Below are 12,458 nucleotides of genomic sequence, written 5' to 3' on the forward strand. Positions count from 1 at the left end.
TGGCATAGCGTCGGAGCCGGAGGCGGGGCTTACCGCGATGGGGGCGGGGCTTACCGGCATAAGCCCGGTACAGCTGGCAACATGCACTGCATGGCATAGCGTCGGAGCCGAAGGCGGGGCTTACCGCGATGGGGGCGGGGCTTACCGGCATAAGCCCGGTACAGCTGGCAACATGCACTGCATGGCATAGCGTCGGAGCCGGAGGCGGGGCTTACCGCGATGGGGACGGGGCTTACCGGCATAAGCCCGGTACAGCTGGCAACATGCACTGCATGGCGTAGCGTCGGAGCCGGAGGCGGGGCTTACCGCGATGGGGGCGGGGCTTACCGGCATAAGCCCGGTACAGCTGGCAACATGCACTGCATGGCATGGCGTCGGAGCCGGAGGCGGGGCTTACCGCGATGGGGGCGGGGCTTACCGGCATAAGCCCGGTACAGCTGGCAACATGCACTGCATGGCATGGCGTCGGAGCCGGAGGCGGGGCTTACCTCGATGGGGGCGGGGCTTACCGGCATAAGCCCGGTACAGCTGGCAACATGCACTGCATGGCATGGCGTCGGAGCCGGAGGCGGGGCTTACCGCGATGGGGGCGGGGCTTACCGGCATAAGCCCGGTACAGCTGGCAACATGCACTGCATGGCATAGCGTCGGAGCCGGGGGGGCGGGGCTTACCGCGTCATGCCCGATAAAGTTTGCAACTATGGCAACATGCAATGCTATCTGCCACCTCTTCAGCAGACGCAACACTTCATTTCCTTTGGCGCTTGGTCGGCTGTTGCTTCTCATGGCATAGCAACCCCATTTTTTTTACACATTCCCCCATTCAAATGACATTTCTGTAGAGGCAGCACGGTGGCTCAGTGGTTAGCACACTAGCCTTGCAGCGCTGTGGTCCTGGGTTCAAATCCCACTAAGGGCAACATCTGCAAAGAGTTTGAATGTTATCTGTGATTGTGTAGGTTTCGTCTGGGTACTCCGGCTTAAGCCCGGTACTGTTGGCAACATGCAATGCTTACTGCCACTCCTTCAGCAGACGCAACACTTTTTTTCTTTTGGCGCTGGGGCCGCTGTTATTTCTCATGGCATTGCACTGCCATTTGTATTTTTAAACAAGCCCCCGCAATGGGTGCGGGGCTTACCGGCTTAAGCCGATACAGTTGGCAACATAAAGTGCATGGCATAGCGTCGGAGCCGGGGCGGGGCTTACCGCAATGGGGGCGGGGCTTACCGGCATAAGCCCGGTACAGCTGGCAACATACACTGCATGGCATAGCGTCGGAGCCGGAGGCGGGGCTTACAGGCATAAGCTCGGTACAGCTGGCAACATGCACTGCATGGCGTAGCGTCGGAGCCGGAGGCGGGGCTTACCGCGATGGGGGCGGGGCTTACCGGCATAAGCCCGGTACAGCTGGCAACATACACTGCATGGCATGGCGTCGGAGCCGGAGGCGGGGCTTACCGCGATGGGGGCGGGGCTTACCGGCATAAGCCCGGTACAGCTGGCAACATGCACTGCATGTCATGGCGTCGGAGCCGGAGGCGGGGCTTACCGCGATGGGGGCGGGGCTTACCGGCATAAGCCCGGTACAGCTGGCAACATGCACTGCATGGCGTAGCGTCGGAGCCGAAGGCGGGGCTTACCGCGATGGGGGCGGGGCTTACCGGCATAAGCCCGGTACAGCTGGCAACATGCACTGCATGGCATAGCGTCGAAGCCGGGGGGGGGTCGGGGCTTACCGCGTCATGCCCGATAAAGTTTGCAACTATGGCAACATGCAATGCTATCTGCCACCTCTTCAGCAGACGCAACACTTCATTTCCTTTGGCGCTTGGTCGGCTGTTGCTTCTCATGGCATAGCAACCCCATTTTTTTTTACACATTCCCCCATTCAAATGACATTTCTGTAGAGGCAGCACGGTGGCTCAGTGGTTAGCACACTAACCTTGCAGCGCTGTGGTCCTGGGTTCAAATCCCACTAAGGGCAACATCTGCGAAGAGTTTGAATGTTCTCTGTGTTTGTGTAGGTTTCGTCTGGGTACTCCGGTTTCCTTCCAAAAACAAACAAAATATGTATATATATATTGGATTACAGAGGATTGCATAGCATTTAGTTGGCGCAGGGGGCGGGGCTTACCAGCTTAAGCCCGGTACTGTTGGCAACATGCAATGCTTACTGCCACCCCTTCAGCAGACGCAACACTTTTTTTTCTTTTCGCGCTGGGGCCGCTGTTATTTCTCATGGCATTGCACTGCCATTTGTATTTTTAAACAAGCCCCCGCAATGGGTGCGGGGCTTACCGGCTTAAGCCGATACAGTTGGCAACATAAAGTGCATGGCATAGCGTCGGAGCCGGGGCGGGGCTTACCGCGATGGGGGCGGGGCTTACCGGCATAAGCCCGGTACAGCTGGCAACATGCACTGCATGGCATAGCGTCGGAGCCGGAGGCGGGGCTTACCGCGATGGGGGCGGGGCTTACAGGCATAAGCTCGGTACAGCTGGCAACATGCCCTGCATGGCATAGCGTCGGAGCCGGAGGCGGGGCTAACCGCGATGGGGGCGGGGCTTACCGGCATAAGCCCGGTACAGCTGGCAACATGCACTGCGTGGCATAGCGTCGGAGCCGGGGGCGGGGCTTACCGGCATAAGCCCGGTACAGCTGGAAACATGCACTGCATGGCATAGCGTCGGAGCCGGAGGCGGGGCTTACCGCGATGGGGGCGGGGCTTACCGGCATAAGCCCGGTACAGCTGGCAACATGCACTGCATGGCATAGCGGCGGAGCCGAAGGCGGGGCTTACCGCGATGGGGACGGGGCTTACCGGCATGGCGTCGGAGCCGGAGGCGGGGCTTACCGCGATGGGGACGGGGCTTACCGGCATAAGCCCGGTACAGCTGGCAACATGCACTGCATGGCATGGCGTCGGAGCCGGAGGCGGGGCTTACCGCGATGGGGGCGGGGCTTACCGGCATAAGCCCGGTACAGCTGGCAACATGCACTGCATGGCATAGCGTCGGAGCCGAAGGCGGGGCTTACCGCTATGGGGGCGGGGCTTACCGGCATAAGCCCGGTACAGCTGGCAACATGCAGTGCATGGCATGGCGTCGGAGCCGGGGGGGGCGGGGCTTACCGCGTCATGCCCGATAAAGTTTGCAACTATGGCAACATGCAATGCTATCTGCCACCTCTTCAGCAGACGCAACACTTCATTTCCTTTGGCGCTTGGTCGGCTGTTGCTTCTCATGGCATAGCAACCCCATTTTTTTTACACATTCCCCCATTCAAATGACATTTCTGTAGAGGCAGCACGGTGGCTCAGTGGTTAGCACACTAACCTTGCAGCGCTGTGGTCCTGGGTTCAAATCCCACTAAGGGCAACATCTGCGAAGAGTTTGAATGTTCTCTGTGTTTGTGTAGGTTTCGTCTGGGTACTCCGGTTTCCTTCCAAAAACAAACAAAATATGTATATATATATTGGATTGCATAGCATTTAGTTGGCGCAGGGGGCGGGGCCTACCGGCTTAAGCCCGGTACTGTTGGCAACATGCAATGCTTACTGCCACCCCTTCAGCAGACGCAACACTTTTTTTCTTTTCGCGCTGGGGCCGCTGTTATTTCTCATGGCATTGCACTGCCATTTGTATTTTTAAACAAGCCCCCGCAATGGGTGCGGGGCTTACCGGCTTAAGCCGATACAGTTGGCAACATAAAGTGCATGGCATAGCGTCGGAGCCGGGGCGGGGCTTACCGCGATGGGGGCGGGGCTTACCGGCATAAGCCCGGTACAGCTGGCAACATGCACTGCATGGCATAGCGTCGGAGCCGGAGGCGGGGCTTACCGCGATGGGGGCGGGGCTTACAGGCATAAGCTTGGTACAGCTGGCAACATGCTCTGCATGGCATAGCGTCGGAGCCGGAGGCGGGGCTTACCGCGATGGGGGCGGGGCTTACCGGCATAAGCCCGGTACAGCTGGCAACATGCACTGCGTGGCATAGCGTCGGAGAAGGGGGCGGGGCTTACCGGCATAAGCCCGGTACAGCTGGAAACATGCACTGCATGGCATAGCGTCGGAGCCGGAGGCGGGGCTTACCGCGATGGGGGCGGGGCTTACCGGCATAAGCCCGGTACAGCTGGCAACATGCACTGCATGGCATAGCGTCGGAGCCGAAGGCGGGGCTTACCGCGATGGGGGCGGGGCTTACCGGCATAAGCCCGGTACAGCTGGCAACATGCACTGCATGGCGTAGCGTCGGAGCCGTAGGCGGGGCTTACCGCGATGGGGGCGGGGCTTACCGGCATAAGCCCGGTACAGCTGGCAACATGCACTGCATGGCATAGCGTCGGAGCCGGAGGCGGGGCTTACCGCGATGGGGGCGGGGCTTACAGGCATAAGCTCGGTACAGCTGGCAACATGCACTGCATGGCGTAGCGTCGGAGCCGGAGGCGGGGCTTACCGCGATGGGGGCGGGGCTTACCGGCATAAGGCCGGTACAGCTGGCAACATGCACTGCATGGCATGGCGTCGGAGCCGGAGGCGGGGCTTACCGCGATGGGGGCGGGGCTTACCGGCATAAGCCCGGTACAGCTGGCAACATGCACTGCATGGCATGGCGTAGGACCCGGAGGCGGGGCTTACCGCGATGGGGGCGGGGCTTACCGGCATAAGCATGGTACAGCTGGCAACATGCACTGCATGGCATGGCGTCGGAGCCGGAGGCGGGTCTAACCGCGATGGGGGCGGGGCTTACCGGCATAAGCCCGGTACAGCTGGCAACATGCACTGCGTGGCATAGCGTCGGAGCCGGGGGCGGGGCTTACCGGCATCAGCCCGGTACAGCTCGAAACATGCACTGCATGGCATAGCGTCGGAGCCGGAGGCGGGGCTTACCGCGATGGGGGCGGGGCTTACCGGCATAAGCCCGGTACAGCTGGCAACATGCACTGCATGGCATAGCGGCGGAGCCGAAGGCGGGGCTTACCGCGATGGGGACGGGGCTTACCGGCATGGCGTCGGAGCCGGAGGCGGGGCTTACCGCGATGGGGACGGGGCTTACCGGCATAAGCCCGGTACAGCTGGCAACATGCACTGCATGGCATGGCGTCGGAGCCGGAGGCGGGGCTTACCGCGATGGGGGCGGGGCTTACCGGCATAAGCCCGGTACAGCTGGCAACATGCACTGCATGGCGTAGCGTCGGAGCCGAAGGCGGGGCTTACCGCGATGGGGGCGGGGCTTACCGGCATAAGCCCGGTACAGCTGGCAACATGCACTGCATGGCATAGCGTCGGAGCCGGGGGGGGCGGGGCTTACCGCGTCATGCCCGATAAAGTTTGCAACTATGGCAACATGCAATGCTATCTGCCACCTCTTCAGCAGACGCAACACTTCATTTCCTTTGGCGCTTGGTCGGCTGTTGCTTCTCATGGCATAGCAACCCCATTTTTTTTACACATTCCCCCATTCAAATGACATTTCTGTAGAGGCAGCACGGTGGCTCAGTGGTTAGCACACTAACCTTGCAGCGCTGTGGTCCTGGGTTCAAATCCCACTAAGGGCAACATCTGCGAAGAGTTTGAATGTTCTCTGTGTTTGTGTAGGTTTCGTCTGGGTACTCCGGTTTCCTTCCAAAAACAAACAAAATATGTATATATATATTGGATTGCATAGCATTTAGTTGGCGCAGGGGGCGGGGCCTACCGGCTTAAGCCCGGTACTGTTGGCAACATGCAATGCTTACTGCCACCCCTTCAGCAGACGCAACACTTTTTTTCTTTTCGCGCTGGGGCCGCTGTTATTTCTCATGGCATTGCACTGCCATTTGTATTTTTAAACAAGCCCCCGCAATGGGTGCGGGGCTTACCGGCTTAAGCCGATACAGTTGGCAACATAAAGTGCATGGCATAGCGTCGGAGCCGGGGCGGGGCTTACCGCGATGGGGGCGGGGCTTACCGGCATAAGCCCGGTACAGCTGGCAACATGCACTGCATGGCATAGCGTCGGAGCCGGAGGCGGGGCTTACCGCGATGGGGGCGGGGCTTACAGGCATAAGCTTGGTACAGCTGGCAACATGCTCTGCATGGCATAGCGTCGGAGCCGGAGGCGGGGCTTACCGCGATGGGGGCGGGGCTTACCGGCATAAGCCCGGTACAGCTGGCAACATGCACTGCGTGGCATAGCGTCGGAGAAGGGGGCGGGGCTTACCGGCATAAGCCCGGTACAGCTGGAAACATGCACTGCGTGGCATAGCGTCGGAGCCGGAGGCGGGGCTTACCGCGATGGGGGCGGGGCTTACCGGCATAAGCCCGGTACAGCTGGCAACATGCACTGCATGGCATAGCGTCGGAGCCGAAGGCGGGGCTTACCGCGATGGGGGCGGGGCTTACCGGCATAAGCCCGGTACAGCTGGCAACATGCACTGCATGGCGTAGCGTCGGAGCCGGAGGCGGGGCTTACCGCGATGGGGGCGGGGCTTACCGGCATAAGCCCGGTACAGCTGGCAACATGCACTGCATGGCATGGCGTCGGAGCCGGCGGCGGGGCTGACCGCGATGGGGGCGGGGCTTACCGGCATAAGCCCGGTACAGCTGGCAACATGCACTGCATGGCATAGCGTCGGAGCCGGGGGGCGGGGCTTACCGCGTCATGCCCGATAAAGTTTGCAACTATGGCAACATGCAAAGCTATCTGCCACCTCTTCAGGAGACGCAACACTTCATTTCCTTTGGCGCTTGGTCGGCTGTTGCTTCTCATGGCATAGCAACCCCATTTTTTTTACACATTCCCCCATTCAAATGACATTTCTGTAGAGGCAGCACAGTGGCTCAGTGGTTAGCACACTAGCCTTGCAGCGCTGTGGTCCTGGGTTCAAATCCAACTAAGGGCAACATCTGCAAAGAGTTTGAATGTTCTCTGTGATTGTGTAGGTTTCGTCTGGGTACTCCGGCTTAAGCCCGGTACTGTTGGCAACATGCAATGCTTACTGCCACTCCTTCAGCAGACGCAACACTTTTTTTCTTTTGGCGCTGGGGCCGCTGTTATTTCTCATGGCATTGCACTGCCATTTGTATTTTTAAACAAGCCCCCGCAATGGGTGCGGGGCTTACCGGCTTAAGCCGATACAGTTGGCAACATAAAGTGCATGGCATAGCGTCGGATCCAGGGCGGGGCTTACCGCGATGGGGGCGGAGCTTACCGGCATAAGCCCGGTACAGCTGGCAACATGCACTGCATGGCATAGCGTCGGAGCCGGAGGCGGGGCTTACCGCGATGGGGGCGGGGCTTACAGGCATAAGCTCGGTACAGCTGGCAGCATGCACTGCATGGCGTAGCGTGTGAGCCGGAGGCGGGGCTTTCCGCGATGGGGGCGGGGCTTACCGGCATAAGCCCGGTACAGCTGGCAACATGCACTGCATGGCGTCGGAGCCGGAGGCGGGGCTTACCGCGATGGGGGCGGGGCTTCCCGGCATAAGCACGGTACAGCTGGCAACATGCACTGCATGGCATGGCGTAGGACCCGGAGGCGGGGCTTACCGCGATGGGGGCGGGGCTTACCGGCATAAGCCCGGTACAGCTGGCAACATGCACTGCATGGCATGGCGTCGGAGCCGGAGGCGGGGCTTACCGCGATGGGGGCGGGGCTTACCGGCATAAGCCCGGTACAGCTGGCAACATGCACTGCATGGCATAGCGTCGGAGCCGGGGGCGGGGTTTACCGGCATAAGCCCGGTACAGCTGGAAACATGCACTGCATGGCATAGCGTCGGAGCCGGAGGCGGGGCTTACCGCGATGGGGGCGGGGCTTACAGGCATAAGCTCGGTACAGCTGGCAACATGCACTGCATGGCGTAGCGTCGGAGCCGGAGGCGGGGCTTACCGCGATGGGGGCGGGGCTTACCGGCATAAGCCCGGTACAGCTGGCAACATGCACTGCATGGCATAGCGTCGGAGCCGGAGGCGGGGCTTACCGCGATGGGGGCGGGGCTTACAGGCATAAGCTCGGTACAGCTGGCAACATGCCCTGCATGGCATAGCGTCGGAGCCGGAGGCGGGGCTAACCGCGATGGGGGCGGGGCTTACCGGCATAAGCCCGGTACAGCTGGCAACATGCACTGCGTGGCATAGCGTCGGAGCCGGGGGCGGGGCTTACCGGCATAAGCCCGGTACAGCTGGAAACATGCACTGCATGGCATAGCGTCGGAGCCGGAGGCGGGGCTTACCGCGATGGGGGCGGGGCTTACCGGCATAAGCCCGGTACAGCTGGCAACATGCACTGCATGGCATAGCGGCGGAGCCGAAGGCGGGGCTTACCGCGATGGGGACGGGGCTTACCGGCATGGCGTCGGAGCCGGAGGCGGGGCGGACCGCGATGGGGACGGGGCTTACCGGCATAAGCCCGGTACAGCTGGCAACATGCACTGCATGGCATCGCGTCGGAGCCGGAGGCGGGGCTTACCGCGATGGGGGCGGGGCTTACCGGCATAAGCCCGGTACAGCTGGCAACATGCACTGCATGGCGTAGCGTCGGAGCCGAAGGCGGGGCTTACCGCGATGGGGGCGGGGCTTACCGGCATAAGCCCGGTACAGCTGGCAACATGCACTGCATGGCATAGCGTCGGAGCCGGGGGGGGCGGGGCTTACCGCGTCATGCCCGATAAAGTTTGCAACTATGGCAACATGCAATGCTATCTGCCACCTCTTCAGCAGACGCAACACTTCATTTCCTTTGGCGCTTGGTCGGCTGTTGCTTCTCATGGCATAGCAACCCCATTTTTTTTACACATTCCCCCATTCAAATGACATTTCTGTAGAGGCAGCACGGTGGCTCAGTGGTTAGCACACTAACCTTGCAGCGCTGTGGTCCTGGGTTCAAATCCCACTAAGGGCAACATCTGCGAAGAGTTTGAATGTTCTCTGTGTTTGTGTAGGTTTCGTCTGGGTACTCCGGTTTCCTTCCAAAAACAAACAAAATATGTATATATATATTGGATTGCATAGCATTTAGTTGGCGCAGGGGGCGGGGCCTACCGGCTTAAGCCCGGTACTGTTGGCAACATGCAATGCTTACTGCCACCCCTTCAGCAGACGCAACACTTTTTTTCTTTTCGCGCTGGGGCCGCTGTTATTTCTCATGGCATTGCACTGCCATTTGTATTTTTAAACAAGCCCCCGCAATGGGTGCGGGGCTTACCGGCTTAAGCCGATACAGTTGGCAACATAAAGTGCATGGCATAGCGTCGGAGCCGGGGCGGGGCTTACCGCGATGGGGGCGGGGCTTACCGGCATAAGCCCGGTACAGCTGGCAACATGCACTGCATGGCATAGCGTCGGAGCCGGAGGCGGGGCTTACCGCGATGGGGGCGGGGCTTACAGGCATAAGCTTGGTACAGCTGGCAACATGCTCTGCATGGCATAGCGTCGGAGCCGGAGGCGGGGCTTACCGCGATGGGGGCGGGGCTTACCGGCATAAGCCCGGTACAGCTGGCAACATGCACTGCGTGGCATAGCGTCGGAGAAGGGGGCGGGGCTTACCGGCATAAGCCCGGTACAGCTGGAAACATGCACTGCATGGCATAGCGTCGGAGCCGGAGGCGGGGCTTACCGCGATGGGGGCGGGGCTTACCGGCATAAGCCCGGTACAGCTGGCAACATGCACTGCATGGCATAGCGTCGGAGCCGGAGGCGGGGCTTACCGCGATGGGGGCGGGGCTTACCGGCATAAGCCCGGTACAGCTGGCAACATGCACTGCATGGCGTAGCGTCGGAGCCGGAGGCGGGGCTTACCGCGATGGGGGCGGGGCTTACCGGCATAAGCCCGGTACAGCTGGCAACATGCACTGCATGGCATGGCGTCGGAGCCGGAGGCGGGGCTTACCGCGATGGGGGCGGGGCTTACCGGCATAAGCCCGGTACAGCTGGCAACATGCACTGCATGGCATAGCGTCGGAGCCGGGGGGCGGGGCTTACCGCGTCATGCCCGATAAAGTTTGCAACTATGGCAACATGCAAAGCTATCTGCCACCTCTTCAGGAGACGCAACACTTCATTTCCTTTGGCGCTTGGTCGGCTGTTGCTTCTCATGGCATAGCAACCCCATTTTTTTTACACATTCCCCCATTCAAATGACATTTCTGTAGAGGCAGCACAGTGGCTCAGTGGTTAGCACACTAGCCTTGCAGCGCTGTGGTCCTGGGTTCAAATCCAACTAAGGGCAACATCTGCAAAGAGTTTGAATGTTCTCTGTGATTGTGTAGGTTTCGTCTGGGTACTCCGGCTTAAGCCCGGTACTGTTGGCAACATGCAATGCTTACTGCCACTCCTTCAGCAGACGCAACACTTTTTTTCTTTTGGCGCTGGGGCCGCTGTTATTTCTCATGGCATTGCACTGCCATTTGTATTTTTAAACAAGCCCCCGCAATGGGTGCGGGGCTTACCGGCTTAAGCCGATACAGTTGGCAACATAAAGTGCATGGCATAGCGTCGGATCCGGGGCGGGGCTTACCGCGATGGGGGCGGGGCTTACCGGCATAAGCCCGGTACAGCTGGCAACATGCACTGCATGGCATAGCGTCGGAGCCGGAGGCGGGGCTTACCGCGATGGGGGCGGGGCTTACAGGCATAAGCTCGGTACAGCTGGCAGCATGCACTGCATGGCGTAGCGTGTGAGCCGGAGGCGGGGCTTACCGCGATGGGGGCGGGGCTTACCGGCATAAGCCCGGTACAGCTGGCAACATGCACTGCATGGCATGGCGTCGGAGCCGGAGGCGGGGCTTACCGCGATGGGGGCGGGGCTTCCCGGCATAAGCACGGTACAGCTGGCAACATGCACTGCATGGCATGGCGTAGGACCCGGAGGCGGGGCTTACCGCGATGGGGGCGGGGCTTACCGGCATAAGCCCGGTACAGCTGGCAACATGCACTGCATGGCATGGCGTCGGAGCCGGAGGCGGGGCTTACCGCGATGGGGGCGGGGCTTACCGGCATAAGCCCGGTACAGCTGGCAACATGCACTGCATGGCATAGCGTCGGAGCCGGGGGCGGGGTTTACCGGCATAAGCCCGGTACAGCTGGAAACATGCACTGCATGGCATAGCGTCGGAGCCGGAGGCGGGGCTTACCGCGATGGGGGCGGGGCTTACAGGCATAAGCTCGGTACAGCTGGCAACATGCACTGCATGGCGTAGCGTCGGAGCCGGAGGCGGGGCTTACCGCGATGGGGGCGGGGCTTACCGGCATAAGCCCGGTACAGCTGGCAACATGCACTGCATGGCATGGCGTCGGAGCCGGAGGCGGGGCTTACCGCGATGGGGGCGGGGCTTACCGGCATAAGCCCGGTACAGCTGGCAACATGCACTGCATGGCATGGCGTAGGACCCGGAGGCGGGGCTTACCGCGATGGGGGCGGGGCTTACCGGCATAAGCATGGTACAGCTGGCAACATGCACTGCATGGCATGGCGTCGGAGCCGGAGGCGGGTCTAACCGCGATGGGGGCGGGGCTTACCGGCATAAGCCCGGTACAGCTGGCAACATGCACTGCGTGGCATAGCGTCGGAGCCGGGGGCGGGGCTTACCGGCATAAGCCCGGTACAGCTCGAAACATGCACTGCATGGCATAGCGTCGGAGCCGGAGGCGGGGCTTACCGCGATGGGGGCGGGGCTTACCGGCATAAGCCCGGTACAGCTGGCAACATGCACTGCATGGCATAGCGTCGGAGCCGCAGGCGGGGCTTACCGCGATGGGGGCGGGGCTTACCGGCATAAGCCCGGTACAGCTGGCAACATGCACTGCATGGCATAGCGTCGGAGCCGGAGGCGGGGCTTACCGCGATGGGGACGGGGCTTACCGGCATAAGCCCGGTACAGCTGGCAACATGCACTGCATGGCGTAGCGTCGGAGCCGGAGGCGGGGCTTACCGCGATGGGGGCGGGGCTTACCGGCATAAGCCCGGTACAGCTGGCAACATGCACTGCATGGCATGGCGTCGGAGCCGGAGGCGGGGCTTACCGGCATAAGCCCGGTACAGCTGGCAACATGCACTGCATGGCATGGCGTCGGAGCCGGAGGCGGGGCTTACCGCGATGGGGGCGGGGCTTACCGGCATAAGCCCGGTACAGCTGGCAACATGCACTGCATGGCATAGCGTCGGAGCCGGGGGGCGGGGCTTACCGCGTCATGCCCGATAAAGTTTGCAACTATGGCAACATGCAATGCTATCTGCCACCTCTTCAGCAGACGCAACACTTCATTTCCTTTGGCGCTTGGTCGGCTGTTGCTTCTCATGGCATAGCAACCCCATTTTTTTTCACACATTCCCCCATTCAAATGACATTTCTGTAGAGGCAGCACGGTGGCTCAGTGGTTAGCACACTAGCCTTGCAGCGCTGTGGTCCTGGGTTCAAATCCCACTAAGGGCAACATCTGCAAAGAGTTTGAATGTTCTCTGTGATTGTGTAGGTTT

At 60.9% G+C, this 12,458-nt stretch overlaps 1 long non-coding RNA gene across 1 annotated transcript; it reads right to left on the reverse strand.

The window, feature by feature from the left end:
• Positions 1 to 1,957: 1,957 nt before the first annotated feature.
• On the reverse strand, positions 1,958 to 8,927 carry LOC138775736 (uncharacterized). Its single transcript, XR_011360633.1, has 4 exons — positions 8,844 to 8,927; positions 5,517 to 5,622; positions 3,337 to 3,442; positions 1,958 to 2,049 (listed from the first exon to the last, which is right to left on the reverse strand). It is a non-coding gene; the product is annotated as an uncharacterized lncRNA (long non-coding RNA).
• Positions 8,928 to 12,458: the final 3,531 nt, after the last annotated feature.

The sequence above is a fragment of the Dendropsophus ebraccatus genome, unplaced genomic scaffold (genome assembly GCF_027789765.1).
Source record: "Dendropsophus ebraccatus isolate aDenEbr1 unplaced genomic scaffold, aDenEbr1.pat pat_scaffold_1974_ctg1, whole genome shotgun sequence".
NCBI lineage: Eukaryota > Metazoa > Chordata > Amphibia > Anura > Hylidae > Dendropsophus > Dendropsophus ebraccatus.